This window comes from Pleurodeles waltl, chromosome 2_1 (assembly GCF_031143425.1).
Source record: "Pleurodeles waltl isolate 20211129_DDA chromosome 2_1, aPleWal1.hap1.20221129, whole genome shotgun sequence".
In the NCBI taxonomy this organism is placed as follows: domain Eukaryota; kingdom Metazoa; phylum Chordata; class Amphibia; order Caudata; family Salamandridae; genus Pleurodeles; species Pleurodeles waltl.
Genome location: NC_090438.1, coordinates 273,822,027 through 273,834,937, shown reverse-complemented (window position 1 = coordinate 273,834,937; position 12,911 = coordinate 273,822,027).

The following is a 12,911-nucleotide window of genomic DNA, read 5'->3' as shown; positions in this document are numbered from 1 at the left end:
CTCTGGATTCTCTCTGCAGGCGTCGCTGTGGGGGCTCAGGGGGTGGTCATCTCTGGTTACTCACAGGCTCCCAGTTGCCGGGGAGTCCTCCCTGAGGTGTCAGTTTTCTGCAGGTCGAGCCGGGGACGTCGGGTGCAGAGTGTAGAGTCGCATGCTTCCTGCGGGAAACGTGAAGTCCTTGGAAGTTGCTTCTTTGTTGCAAAGAAGTAGCTGGCTTTGAACAGGGCCTCTGCTCACAGGAATTTCTTGGTCCTGTAGTCCAGGGCAGTCCTCTGAGGCTTCAGAGGTTGGTGGTCCCTGTCAGATGCGTCGCTGGAGCAGGTTTTCGAAGTTGAAGACAGGCCGGTAGGGCTGGGGCCAAAACAGTTGTCGTCTTCCTCCTTCTCTGCAGGCTTGTAGGTCAGCAGCCCTTCTTCTTTCTTCAGGTTGCAGGAATCTGATTTCCTGGGATCTGGGGAGCCCCTAAATTCTGACTTTAGGGGTGTATTTAGGTCTGGGAGGGCAGTAGCCAATGGCTACTGTCCTTGAGGGTGGCTACACCATCATTGTGCCTCCTCCTTGTGGGGAGGGGGGCACATCCCTAATCCTATTGGGGGAATCCTCCAAACTCAAGATGGAGGATTTCTCAAGGCAGGGGTCACCTCAGCTTAGGACACCTTAGGGGCTGTCATGACTGGTGGGTGACTCCTCCTCGTTTTTCTCATTATCTCCTCCAGCCTTGCTGCCAAAAGTGGGGGCAGTGGCCAGAGGGGTGGGCATCTCCACTAGCTGGGATGCCCTGGGGCGCTGTAACAAAAGGGTTGAGCCCTTGAGGCTCACCACCAGGTGTTACAGTTCTTGCAGGGGGAGGTGAGACGCACCCAGTACAGGCTTTGTTTCTGGCCACAGAGTGACAAAGGCACTCTCACCGTGTGGCCAGCAACATGTCTGGTGTGTGGCAGGCTGGCAGAAACTGGTCAGCCTACACTAGAAGTCGGGTAGGTTCTAACATGCCCTCTGGGTGTATGTTACAATAAATTGCACATTGGCATCAGTGTGCATTTATTGTGCTGAGGAGTTTGATACCAAACTTCCCAGTTTTCAGTGTAGCCATTATGGAACTGTGGAGTTTGTGTTTGACAAACTCCCAGACCATATACTCATGGCTACCCTGAACTTACAATGTCTAAGGTTTTGCTTAGACACTGTAGGGGCATAGTGCTCATGCACATATGCCCTCACCTGTGGCATAGTGCACCCTGCCTTAGGGCTGTAAGGCCTGCTAAAGGGGTGAATTACCTATGCCACAGGCAGTTTGAGGTTGGCATGGCACTCTGAGGGGCGTGCCATGTCGACTTAGTCATTTTCTCCCCACCAGCACACACAAGCTGCGAAGCAGTGTGCATGTGCTGAGTGAGGGGTCTCTAGGGTGGCATAAGACATGCTGCAGCCCTTAGAGACCTTCCCTGGCATCAGGGCCCTTGGTACCAGGGGTATCAGTTACAAGGCACTTACTTGAGTGCCAGGGTTGTGCCAATTGTGGAGACAAAGATACAGTTTAGGGAAAGAACACTGGTGCTTGGGCCTGGTTAGCAGGGTCCCAGCACACTTTCAAATCATAACTTAGCATCAGCAAAGGCAAAACGTTAGGGGGTAACCATGCCAAGGAGGCATTTCCTTACATATTGTATATGATTCAATAAACTGATATAGTTAACCAGGAGCTAACGGCTATTTCCAGTCCGGGTAAATGCCATATTGCACTGTAGAAAAAGTTCCAGGCAAGTTCTTTACCACGTCAGACTTGAAAAGCAAAGAAATATGATAACTGTAAAAAATACACCAGAAAAATATTTGACTTTACTTATATCAAAACAGTTCATCCATGGCTTAAAGTCTTTAAACGCTAGAAGATGTTAGAGACCAAGTGACAGTGCCTAAACTATTGCAGAAAAAATCCACAAATGGAGATTAAGGGCCAGGAGGATGGTAACAAAACAGGATCTTAACAAAGAAAATTTAGGACCTCATTTACAAGAGACCTACACCGTCAGAGGATCACTTTTTATGATGCTGCAGTGGCACAGGCCTCTTAATCATATCTCTGAGGCAACACAAAACCACCATGCGAGGCTTTGCATGGCCTCATGAATATGGAGTAATCGAAGGCAGTGCAATGCACTATGTTGCTTTACTCTACATCAAGAAAGTGTTCCATGGGCGCTGCAGTGGATTTTCCAAAAAACACCCATGGGTTTTGACACATTCCCAGATGTACAAGAATCTGTAAACCTGGGAATGCGTCAAAACTGTGTTCCACCCCAGGGGAGGTGTAACAAGGAGAAATAATTTTATTTCTAATTGGTTTTTCCTCTTTCTATGAGTGCTGCACTTTGCAGCTCACATAGAAAGAAGAAAACACCTCCTTTGATTGTTTTTGTGCAGGAAGTTGTCCCTTCCTGCACAAAAACAATCATGTCAACAACACAGACACCCTTGCACTATGATGCAAGGGCGCCTGCGTTGGGGCTAGGCCCAAATTTGTGCGCAGGCAGAAGGGACAGGAGTGTGCTGTATTTAATTATTAAAGCGCATAACTGTCCTTTTCTTGTGACGCAGGGCAGCGCAGCAAAGTGACTTGCTGTGCTGCCCTGTGGCAAAAACTCGTAAATTAGGTTCTTTGTATCAAACATAGTACTGCCCATATTTATACTTTTTTAGCGCCGCGTTTGCGTCGTTTTTTGACGCAAAAGCAGCGCAAACTTCCAAAATACAATTGGGCCATATTTATACTTTTTGACGCAAAACTGCGCTAACGCAGTTTTGCGCCAAAAAAATTAGTGCCGGCTAACGCCATTCTGAAGCGCCATGCGGGCGCCGTATTTATTCAATGACGTTAGCCGGCGTTAGCCGCCGGCGCTGTCTGGTGTGCGTTAAAAAAAACGACGTACACCAGGCAGCGCCGGCGTAGGGGGAAAATGGCGTATGGGCGTCCACAAATGGTGCAAGTCAGGCTGAGGCAAAAAAATCGCCTCAACCCGATTTGCGCCATTTTTTTACGACGCCCAACCCCCATTGAAATGACTCCTGTCTTAGCAAAGACAGGAGTCATGCCCCCTTGCCCAATGGCCATGCCCAGGGGACTTCTGTCCCCTGGGCATGGTCATTAGGCATAGTGGCATGTAGGGGGGCACAAATCAGGCCCCCCTATGCCACAATTTTTCTTTTTTTTTAAATACTTACCTGAACTTACCTTAATGTCCCTGGGGTGGGTCCCTCCATCCTTGGGTGTCCTCCTGGGGTGGGCAAGGGTGGCAGGGGGTGACCCTGGGGGCAGGGGAGGGCATCTCTGGGCTCATTCTGAGCCCACAGGTCCCTTAACGCCTGCCATGACCCAGGCGCTAAAATCCGGCGCTAATGCGGGTTTTTTAGACCCGTCCACTCCCGGGCGTCATTTTTGCCCGGGAGTATAAATACGACGCATATGCATCGGAGTCATTTTTTAAGACGGGAACGCCTACCTTGCATATCATTAACGCAAGGAAGGTGTTCACGCAAAAAAATGACGCTAAGTCCATGAACTTTGGCGCTAGACGCGTCTAACGCCAAAGTATAAATATGGAGTTAGTTTTGCGTCGAAAAAAACGACGCAAATTCGGCGCAAACGGAGTATAAATATGCCCCAATTGTATTTTGGAAGTTTGCACCGATTTTGCGTAAAAAAACGACGAAAATGCGGCGCTAAAAAAGTATAAATATGGGTTTGTGGAGGTGACCTGTGCACGGCTCACAATAAGTTATCACTCTGGTAGTGCCATTAATGGTGGCCAGCCGGAAACAAACCAAATAATTTCCTTCTTCTATGGGCTGGATTAAAACAGGAACCAGCATATTTAAGATTTAAGCACAATTTTAGTAAGCTAAGTCTCAATCACATTAAGAGAACCGCATCGAAAAGGTTAAACAGTTCTTTTATGGAGCATTTTGACTAAGGCTGACTGGGCACTCTCCACTCAACACTATAGAGAATTATGAGACTTGTAACATGCATATGTGCATTTTCCAGTTTATGTAAGTATTTCTGCACAGACCTTGGGTAGGGATGCTCGCTGTTTGCATATTGAAAGGCTATAAGCACATTTCTTGAATATCAAAATAACAATGGTTGGCAGCATTTCCTGGTCGAACAGATTATTCTGACCTGATGTTCTAGTGCGGCTTTGCATTTCCTCATTCTGCGAGTTCACAGCACTTTGAGAAGACTTGATTGGCAAGACATGCAGACGAAACTGCACACTTTCATACTGATACATTAAATCATGCTAATCTACCAAAACTGCCACTCCCTTCACCCCCCCCCACTCAAAATCAAGTCTGAACATGCCTGAGGTACATAGTAGCATGTTTACCAAACCCTCAACCATGCCTGCAACACAATACCTGCGAGGAAACCTATCACAGACCCAGCAGCCATGTGTAATTACTAGCCCTTGAGCTCACTAAATCGCAGGTATAACTTCCTAATTGATTTACTCAGCATATTTGTAAAGTACACTCTTACCCTAAAAGGGTTCACAGATACTGTTGAATTAGGAAAATGCATACTGTCAGAAGAGATGTGCCTTGTGTAGGCGTTTTAAGCGGAGCAGGTTGGGAATAGTGTTTATTCTAGGTAAGACCAGCCTAGACTGACAGGTTCTGTTTTCCATTCTAACTTAGCCTTATTTGGCCTAGTGTGATGATTTTACTGGAGAGCTCCTTCAAGATCATGTGGCCTCATACCAACAAATTTTAGATGCAATGTAACTTGGAGTCAGCTAAGAAGGCTATCACAGGCTAGTTACCTACTTAGAAGTGGCTACAGTGTCATGCTGAGACCCAATGCAGGTACTTCTAAGCCCAAAGGTATGATCTCTCCTTTGGCTGCATGCAAGGACGTGGACATTGGGAACGCCAGTATAAATAGCAGTCACATTATACTCATAACTACCTCTGCATTTATAACCTTTTGAAGAAAACAGAGGTGGTAACCTTTTCAAATAGAGAAGCTGATAAAAACAGCTCCTGACTACAAAACTGATCTGCTCTTAGGTGGACATGTTAGTTTTAAAAATTATCCTATTAATTTTAATTTCCGTGCTGTAATAAATCCATGCTAAGTACTGACAATGATCTTATATTTTCAAAGAAGATAGCTCTGGTCTCCTTGTGTTCAGCTGCAGGAAGTTACCATGCATGCCCGCACGCACTGCATAAAGACAGGGCTGTAGAGGATTAGAATACAACATGGGTTCTTACATGGTAATATTGAGCTGTGTGCCACTGTCATAGAATAAGCATTCAACACCAATCCTAGAATGATGGAAAACTAGACGTTAAATGAGGTGGGTGAGAGTGGGGAGCACTAGGGGACTACACAGGTGACTCTGCCTCACATGAACGAAAAGGGCCTACATTCACTCACTGCGACATGTCTGGAAGGAGTAAAAATGTAAAAGGAGCAACATCACTTTATTGCTGAGGGAGCTGACATTGCACACTATGAAAAGCTTGCCAGCATCCATGGAATCAAATGTCTCTGAGAGGCCCAACATAATCAATAGGGCACATGCCCTTCATCAGTAACAAGGCATCAACCAAAAGTCAACAAGTGCATTTGCTGTAGCATGCTTGGATATGATCTAAGAATGGATTGGTGAGAGGCACTGGTAAGTCTCGAGGAAGACTTGTAAATGACCAACATACTTTATTTCCAGTAAGGTAAGTGACAGAGATGTGATGAGCCAAAAATTCGCTATTACACTGGGGTCATGATGCAGCTCTTTTAAAAGGGTTACCATCAGTCCATCCTTCCAAGGTGGGGATCTAGGCACTAATTTGAGAAACAGATTGCTTAGTTACACAATGTATTTAATGTTAGTGTTCCCTGCAATTGTAAATTGGCATGTACTCCTGTTCAGAGTGCCAGACTACACATGAAACTGGTATGTTGATTTTTTGTTTCGCCCTACCATCAAGCTAATCTCGCCTGTTCATGGATGCCTGTGCCTGTCTCAAGTAATGTGAGGTCCAGATCTATTATTTGACATGGAGAAGCACTTCAAATTTGCCCTTCCAGTGGGTATAGGACTACTGTCTGTGGCTAGGATGAGGCCTTTCAAGAGGATGTGGCTGCATATCATGCTTTGGGAATCTCAATGTGAAACAACCTTTTCCCCTGTGTCAGGGAAAATGCAGTTTACTGGTCCCTGTTGTGCAACGATCTATTGTTGAGCGAATGCCCAGAACCTTGCACTGACATCCTATGTGTATGTCAGGTGTGTGCGAGTGGAGTGCATGCACACCACATGTAGGGTAGTAGGCCTTTGTGTGCGGTATTAGTACTAAGGCCCTCATTCCAACCCTGGCGGTAAATCCCGCTTTCCGCCGTGCTGAAGACCGCCAACATACCGTTGTGATGGCAGAATTCCGCTCCAGGTATTACGACCCACAGCTCGGAATCCGCCACAGTACAGACACCCACACAAGTCCGCCACACCAAAGGTCAGTGATAAACTGGTGATACCAAAACCCACACCGTTACGCCAACAAGAATACGCCCATACTATCACGACCCACGAATCAACGCAGCGGTCTTTCAACTGCAGTAATCCATTGGCGGTACACACCGCCGTGCTCAAAATACACACACATTTACAAAACACAACTACATTGGACAATTTGAAATACACACACCTGATACACATACACACACCAAGCCCACACACCACTCCAATATAAAGCACACACCCACATCACCCACAAATCCTTAGAACCAAAAATTTGAAAGAAGGCCAGAGAGAGAGATTAGCTAACACAACACCAGCATCCACAGACACACAACAAAATCACTTATACAACATCCATGCACCTCATACAACACACACCAACACATTCCCTCACACATCACAACAGACAGCACCTCACACATCACCCACACCCCATCATGCACCTCAAAGACACCCCAGGTTTTCTGAGGAGGAGCTCAGGGTCATGGTGGAGGAAATCATCCGGGTAGAGCCACAGCTATTCGGATCACAGGTGCAGCAGACATCCATTGCAAAGAAGATGGAGCTATGGCGGAGAATTGTCGACAGGGTCAACGCAGTAGGGCAGCATCCAAGAACATGGGATGACATCAGGAAGAGGTGGAACGACCTACGGGGGAAGGTACGTTCCGTGGTATCCAGACACCAGATTGCTGTATAGAGGAATGGCGGTGGACCCCCACCTCCTCCCCCACAACTAACAACATGGGAGGAGCAAGTCTTGGCGATCATGCATCCTGAGGGCCTCGCAGGAGTAGCAGGAAGCCTGGACTCTGGGAAGTCATATCTTTACTACTACATCCCCACAACCCCACCTGCATGCCATCACATACTCCCATTCTTACCCTCAGCCCCATCACACCATCAACTCCATATGTCCCACTATCACAACCCACACATCTCAATACCAAGGCCCTGCATGCAACACCTATGCATGGACCACCGTCACCAAAGCATGTCCAGTACAGGTACCCACACAGACCCCATACCAACTATCACAAAAGGGCAAACACAAGTATGCAAGCACAGGAGTAGAGGGTACCGCACCCAATGAACAAGATGGCACACACATATACTAAAATTATGCATTTACACCCCAACAGGACCCATACCCAACGTCACCGGACAGGAGGTGCCAGACATATCCAGTCCCCCCCCACAGAAGAGGCCCACAGTGATGACAGCAGCTCTGCACACCTGGATCAAGATGACCAGCCCAGCCCATCAGGGACCTCGAGACAGTCGGTTCCCCTGACACAGTCCCAAACCACCACTGAACCTCCCTCCTCAGGAAACACCAGCACAGCACCAACCCAGCGGGCCCATCCCTCTGTCCCCAGGACACGTCAATCAGCAGTGTGTCACCAGTACAGGGACCCCAGGCAAACCCACCAACCCAAGACAATCAGGGACCTGGGGGCAGTGGCAGTGGGCACACGGTTCAGGGGACAGAGGCACAGGATAACAGGGAAGCTGGGAGGACTGCTGTGCAAAAGGGGGAGGACAGGCCCAGGGAACCCACTCTCCAATATCATGGGAGCATACCACCATTCCCAGGAGACAATGTGCACGGTACTGGCCAAGTTTCAGGAGACCCAGCGTCTGCAGGAGGAACACTACCTTAGGATCAGGGAGGACTTGAAGTCCACTAACAACACCCTGGTCACCATAGCAGGGGTGGTGGCAGACATTGTCAACACCAGGAGGGACAGAGTGGCACACCAACGGGCTCCTGACAATAGCCTGGACGATGAACAGCCCTCCACCTCCGCCGGTGCTAGTGGACAGGAGGCACCGCCACAGGAACAACAGGTCACCAGCACCCCACCCCCTGCAGAAGGAGAACCAGCCCACAAACAGTCCCTGAGATCCAGACACAAGACAGAGAACATTGCCAAGACCCCAGCCAGGAAATAAGACCCTCCTGAATGTCACCCTTCTGTCCCACTTTGCTACCCTGTCCACCTTAAACTGCCATTGCTCCACTTCCTATTCCCCATTGAACAATGCACCTGTGATACAAATAGACTGGACTCTGCCATGGACATTCCTCCACCATCACCCCAGCCCATTTCACACACCCTCCACTTATTTGTGCAGAAATAACACCCTTGAATCACAAAACAATCTGGAGTCAGTCTGTGCTTTCACAAATGTGTAATTGCAACATCTCTGGAATATAGCAATGTCAATGTACTTGTTCACATACAAATGTTACACAGCTGTAGGCCAGCAGTAAACATAGCAGAGGGCACAAATTGGGACCCAGATCTGTGAAATGGAAAGCCAAAGTGACAAGTCAGGGTCCATACACACAGTGAAAAAGGCAGGCCCACCTCCTGCAGAAAAGGCACCTGGCGTCGCAAAGCCAGGTTGTGCAACATACAGCAGGACACGATGATCTGGCACACCTTCTTCGGTGAGTAGTATAGGGATCAACCTGTAAGATGGAGGCACCGGAATCTGGCCTTCAGGAGGCCGAAGGTGCGCTCTATGATCCTCCTAGTTTGCCCATGTGCCTCATTGTAGCGTTCCTCTGCCCTTGTCCTGGGATTCCTCACTGGGGTCAGTAGCCATGACAGGTTGGGGTAACCAGAGTCACCTGCAAATATCGAGGGACAACAGTTAGACATCCTCCAGCATTAGGGAATCTCCCATACCCAGACACCAAATGGAACTGTGTGAGGACTTTAGGGTCACCTATTAGCCACACACGGTGCCTCTGGAGTTACCCCATCACATAAGGGATGCTGCTATTTCTCAAAATGTAAGCGTCATGCACTGAGCCCGGATACTTGGCATTCACATGGGAGATGTACTGGTCTGCCAAACACACCATCTGCACATTAATAGAATGGTAGCTTTTCCGGTTTCTGTACACCTGTTCATTCCTGCAGGGGGGGACAAATGCCACATGTGTACCATCAATTGCACCAATGATGTTGAGGATATGTCCCAGGGCATAGAAGTCACCTTTCACCGTGGTCAAATCCTCCACTTGAGGGAAAACAATGTAGCTGCGCATGTGTTTCAGCAGGGCAGACAACACTCCGGACAACATGATAGAGAACATTGGCTGGGACATTTCTGATGCCATGGCCACTGTTGTTTGAAAAGACCCACTGGCCAGGAAATGGAGTACAGACAGGACCTGCACTAGAGGGGGGATTCCTGTCAGATGGCAGATAGCTGAAATCAGGTCTGGCTCTAACTCTCTCTTCCATTGTCAACAGATCCACCAGGGGTCTGTAAACCGGAGGATGCCACCATCTCATCACCTGCCCCAGCGGACGTGCCCTATGGAGGAAAACGGTGAGCAGAGGATCCTACAACACTTAGGTATCACAATTTTTTTCGCAAAAACATTACAATTTCTCCATGTGCCTTTTTCTAGCCGTATTCCTGGTCTAAATAGGTGTGACACAGTTATTTGGCCTGCCATGTGGCCCCCTGAAATAGCGGCTGCCTGACCTGTAAGGTGGGACAAGGGGAAATGAGGTAACTGCGCTGGCGTTGTACACCGTTGCGGTAGGCAGTTGAAGACCGCAGCACAATTCAGCATTGGTTAACATTGGGCCCTATGGGTTCCAGGAGCCAATGACGATGTACGCCGGCGGTGACGGTATGCACCGCCGCAGACGTGGCCACCATTTTCTAACTGTTCCCTCACTTGATACCTGACCTTCAACAGGAGAGGACCTACACTGCAAGTGCTGCTGTGACTTGTGTCTGGAAGCAACGATGGCTACAGTGTCTGGGGAAAGGGCCCCTGCCTTCACTTCGGAGGAGTTGGAGAAACTAGTGGATGGGGTCCTCCCCCTATACACGCAACTGTATGGTCCTCCAGACAAACAGGTGAGTGCACTGTGAGCATGGTGGATGGCACATGATTGTATGGAGTGTCGTGGATGGAAGAGGGTGGGGAGGGGGACAGGCCAGCTTGTGAGGATAGTGTGTGTGTATGTATGTCTGGGCCAGAGTGGGAGGTGTTTAGGCAATGCGTGAGCAGAACTATACGGGATAGTGACATCCATTCTTACTACACTTTTCCTCTAGGTCAGCGCCCACCAAAAGAAGGGTATTTGACGTGCCATCGCCAAGGACGTGCGGACCCTGGGGGTCTACCATAGACGGAGCACCCACTGCCGGAAAAGATGGGAGAACCTGCGCCGCCGGAGCAAGAAGATGGCGGAGGCCCAGCTGGGGATGGCCTCCCAATGTGGAAGGGGTGCCCATCGCACCATGACCCCCCTGATGTTCCGGATCCTGGCGGTGGCATATGCGGAGTTGGATGCATCACAGCAGCCACAAGGGGGTGAGTACAGTCTCATTCAGCTGACTCTGCATGCTTTACGAGGGGTCTGGGTGGGGGAATTGACCTGTGGGTTTCCCTACTCCAGGGCGCACTTGGTAGGGTAGGTCCCTTGTTAGGCAGGTTCTGTGGCACTCCAACCCCAATAGTGGTATTAGCCATCTACACCTATTCAGGCTCCTGTGGGTTCCAGGCATGCAGCAAATAAGCTTAGGCATTGTCCCCCATGGGCAGGCGATTTTCCTAAGAACTGTTAGTGCATGGCTTAGTGCATAGGGCTGCTCCCTGTGTGTTGTGCCCGCCAACGGTAGTGGTGTTGCATGCACTGACCATGTGTCTCTTCTGTCTCCCCACCCTTTCTGTTTTGTCACCCTGTTCTTGCGTGCATTAGCATCATCTGGCAGAGGAGCAGTGGCACCGGAGCTGTACACCAGCGACAGCGACTCCTCCTTTGATGGGAGCTCCCTTGCGGTGGCGGGCACCTCTATGCCCACCACATCAACAGGTACAGCTGCCACCCCCCCTACCAGCACCGCCCTCCCAGCAGCCCCTCAGTGTGTGTCCCGTGCCCGCTCACCCAGGAGGGTGGGCATCTCCTTCGCCCCAGGCACCTCAGGCCCTGCCCCTGTCAGCCCTGCTACCCTCAGTGAGGAGGCTATTGACCTCCTGAGATCCCTCACTGTTGGGCAATCTACCATTTTGAATGCCATCCAGGGTGTTGAGAGGCATTTGCAACAAACAAATGCATACCTGGAGGGCATTCATTCTGGGCAGGCAGCCCAACAGAGAGCATTTCAGGGTGTGGCCTCAGCACTGATGGCAGCCATTGTCCCTGTGTCCAGCCTCCCCCCTCCAACTTCCTCCACCCAGACCCAATCCCCTGTACCTCAGCCTATCCCAAGCACACCATCAGACTAGCATGCACACACATCAACACACAAAAGTGGCTCAGGAAAACATAAGCACCACACATCCCACAGGCACTCACACAAGCACCATACCCATGCAGGCACACCAACATCCACAGCCTCCACAGTGTCCCCCTCCTCCACGTCCTCCTCCTCCCTCCCTGTCTCGTCTACACTCACACCGGCATGCACTACATCCTCAGCCACTACCTCCATCACCAGCACGCCCATCACCACACACCAATCACGTGCAATCACCACCCCCACTACCATTCACACATCCCCTGTGTCCTCTCCCAGTGTGTCTGTGAGCCCTCCTCCCAAAGTACACAAACATAGGCACACACCCACCCAACAGCCATCCACCTCACAACAGCCTCCGGCCCATGCACCTTCACCCAATTTCAGCAAACGTACACCTCCTACAACCACTACCTCTTCCTCCACTCCCAAACCCCCTCCATCTTCCCATCCCAGTGTGTCTAAGAAACTTTTCCTGGCTAACATTGACCTCTTCCCTACACCTCCCCCCCGTCCTTCCCCTAGGGCCAGGCTTTCCAGGTCCCAGCCCAGCACCTCAGCCACCAAATCCCCAAGCACAGTGGTGCCAGCAACTCTGGTCATATTGTGTGCGCCACCCATCAGGGCTGCCAGTGTGCCACCTATCGAGGCCAAGGAGCAGGCCATTCCGCCACCTGCCAAGGTGAAGAAGGTGCCCACATGCTGGAGGGAGAAGCCGCACCTACCAGCAAGCAAGGGCTCCTCCAAACCAAAAGGGGACAGTGGCAAGACACCAGCAGCAACAACAAAGGTGGGAAAAGGACACAAGCCGAAGAGCAGGTCAGGACAGGGCTCGTTGGCTCCGACTGAGGGACCAGAGTCAACCCTACTGTCAACCACTACACCAACCTGTACGGCGGTGGACACCACCACCTGCACGCCACCAGCACTGCCACCAGCACCGCCACCAGCACCACCACCTGCACGTCTGCTGCCTCAGCAACAGTCCCCAGCATCATCCCCAGTGAGCAGCCGTCCGAAGCTGCAGGAGACGTCCTGTTGTGTCCCTCAACAGGTGCAGACACATGCACCACCAGCAGCACCTCTGCCACAGACACCGCCGCA